A 3,283-nucleotide genomic window follows, 5' to 3' on the forward strand; every position below is an offset into this window, starting at 1 on the left:
ATGGAGGAGGGCACTTTGGGGATGAGCACTGAGTGTTATGTAGAAACTAATTTGACAATAAACTATTTGTAAAAAAAAAAAAAAAAAAGAAAATTATTATTTCATTCTTTTATATCTTTCTTTTACTAACCATCATGGGCTGAGAGGTAACTTAAGTCTTCTGCTACATTTGTATCTCTCAATCTTGTAGTTTTTGTTTAATGAAGTTGAGACATTTGGCTCATAGATATACAACACTATTATATTTTTATTGTGAATGGCTCTTTTTAACATTACAGAGTGTTCTTTGTCTCAGTTAATGTTTTTTGGCCAGAATTCTGCCTTGACTAATATCTTTTGACTCCAGCTTCCTTTTTGCTTGCCTTTGTCGTGTATAATTTGTTTTCCTTTTATTTTCAATCCTTCTAAATTACTTTGTTTTAGTTCTTTATTATGTATACTGTGATATTGTGATTTATGAGAAATGTATATTTGGTCTTCATCCACTGTTCCTGGCTCAGAGCTCCTAAAACCCTTGGAATTTCCTGTGATAAAAGCAGTAAAGGTGTCTTCTGTTTTGTTAATGAGGTGACTTTTGGAAAACCCTTGGGTAACCTAAGGATGGGGATCTGGTTGCCAGGAGAACCATTCATGTGATTAGAGGGTTGGAACTTTCAAACCTCCCCCCCCATCCCCGTCCCACCCCCATCTCTGGGGAGGAGAGAGGGACTGGAGATTAAATTCATTCACCAATGGCCACTGACTTAATCAATCATGCCTATGTAGCAAAGCTTCCATAAAGGCTCCAAAAGGACAGGGTCCAGAGAGCTTCCAGGTTGGTGAACACATGGAGATTTGGGAAGAATGGCACACCTGGACAGGGCATGGAATCCTTTTTCCGTATCTTGCCCTATGCAACTCTTCCATTTGGCTCTTTCTGAGTTATATCCTTTTATAATAAATCAGTGATCTAGTAAGAAAAAATGTTTCTCTTTGATTTGTGAGTTCCTCTAGCAAATTACTCAAACCCAAGGAGAGAATCTGTGGAACTTTCCATATACAGCTAATTGATCAGAAACACAGGTGGTAACCTGGACTTGCAATTGACATCTGGCAAGGTGGATAGGGGCAGTCTTGTAGGACTGAACACTTAACCTTTGGGATCTGATGCAGTCTCTGGGTAGATAGTATGGGTATTGAGTTAAATTGTAGGACACTCAGTTGGTGCTGGAAAATTTCTTTTTGGTGTGGAGAAAGTCCTTCTCCCTCCCCACACACATGCATCCACACAAACACCATGCTGGAATTGGGGACCAGAACCTTTCATGTATAAATATACAGAAAGTATAGTTATATACAGTATTTTGTTTTATTGAAAAATTTTTCTGAAACTATGTGAGTTATGTTCATTTATATTTATTGATATGAAAGATATTTCTAACCTCTATTGTATAATTTTATATAGTTCTTTTACAGGCTTTTAAAGAGATGTAAAATAGTGGTCTCATTTCTTATTTTATGTTTTATGTGTAGTTCTTCTAGTAAGGATAACGTTTGTCTTTTTGTTCTAATCATTATTTTATACTTAAGACTTTACATGATGTCCCTACTTATCTATGTCTTGTGGAAGTAATTATGTCTACTTTGAATAATGATAAAATAGTGTTCCATTTTATTTCTTTTTCTCTACTTCCTAATTTTTGTTGTTAATATTAACTGTATCGATATTTGTTTATATTATTAGATAACATCTATAATTATGTTACTGGTTTTTTAGCTTTGAAGGATTCATTTAACTCCTAATAGAGCACCTTTGTAATCAATGAAGTTATCTTTCATGTTGTTTCCTCTTTCTTGCCAATTTTAGTTAGCTGGCTCATTTCTACATATATAGGCATATAACTTTCACATTCTGTTCTGACACCATAAGCCCTACATTTGTTTGAGCCCTGGTTTTATAGTTACATATGTTCAATGCTCAACAAAATAATGTCATGGATTATTTTCCCACAACTTTCCCTAGCTTGTCTCTGGCTTGAAATTAATTTTCCAGTAGTTTCCTCAAGAAAAGCTCATGGGAAACTCTTCCTTGGTTTCCTACATATTCAAACTTGTTTATCTGAGGTCTTTATATTTGAAGAACATCTTGGTTGAATTAAAAAAAAATCCTTGGCTCATAGTTTCTTCCCTTGAGTAATTTGTAGCTCTTTTCCTCTGTCTGTTGCTGTGGAGAAATCTATGAATGGCTTGATTTTATTCCCCATTACAAGTGTCTTGTTCTTTTTATACCACTGTCCAAAAGATTCCTTCTTTATCTTTAAAGTCCAAGTAATTTACTTGGGCATGTGACAATATTGAGTTTTCTGGTCAGTTTTATTTTTCTTCCTGTATGAAATGTGCCTTTGCATATACAGATTCAAGTGGGTTTGTTTTGTTTTGTTTTTTATTTTATTTTTTTATTTTTTAAGGCAGAAATGCCTTTATTTGACAATCAGCAATTAGTTCTCATCCACATTAACGGTCTGTAGATTTTTGAAAGTGGTGACAGACATGTAGGTAAGCAACGTACAGAGCTTGTTTGTTGAATCTTCACCCTCCTTATGTTTTCTGGACAACTACACACAGATACGATATGGAACATTCCTTAATCCTTTGGTCCAGATAGTTTTGTTGAGTCTGGCATCAGTGGGCACATCTGGGGTTCCCACCTCCTTCATAGCAAATTTCTGGATCTCTTTGAGTGCCCGAGGGGTATGCTTCTTGAACCCCACTCCATGGATGCGCTTTGTGAATGCTGATGATGTATTCTCTGGTCACTACCTCGTTGATGGCAGAATGGCCCTTCTTCTTCTTGCCACCCTTCTTTGTGGGAGCCATTCTGCCAGGCCGGGTTGGAAAGGAAGAGTGTGAGGTATTACATGAGAGGTAAAGCAGCATCACGTGTACAACTTTTGTTTTGTGTGGTTTTTTTTTAATCTCAAGAAAGCCTTTTTGAATTGTATCTTGAACTTAGCTTCTGTTCCTTTCTTTTGATTTTATTTTTCAGCTACTGCAGCTCTGCATCATTTAGATACCTATTTCTTGTCTTCTAGAATGCATTTTTCTCTCTAATCTTTTAAAATTCTTTAATTTTGCATGATTTTGTTCCTCTTTGCTCAGCTATTTTGGGGAAGCTTTTATATGCATTTTTGTGTTTATGAATTATATGTGTCCCCTAGTTTTAATGAAGATAGAGAATATGGCCTTTTTCTCATTTAAGTTTTTGTTAATTTTGAGCAATTTCCAAAGAGAGATGATGTCTTAT

The 3,283-nt window shown here is 35.5% G+C and overlaps 1 pseudogene; it reads right to left on the bottom strand.

Annotated features, from left to right (window-relative positions):
- Nucleotides 1–2,457: 2,457 nt before the first annotated feature.
- On the bottom strand, nucleotides 2,458–2,863 carry LOC120224095 (annotated as a pseudogene).
- Between the last annotated feature and the right edge of the window lie 420 nt (nucleotides 2,864–3,283).

The sequence above is a fragment of the Hyaena hyaena genome, unplaced genomic scaffold, assembly GCF_003009895.1.
Source record: "Hyaena hyaena isolate Hyena2069 unplaced genomic scaffold, ASM300989v1 scaffold_1101, whole genome shotgun sequence".
Classification (NCBI taxonomy): Eukaryota; Metazoa; Chordata; class Mammalia; order Carnivora; family Hyaenidae; genus Hyaena; species Hyaena hyaena.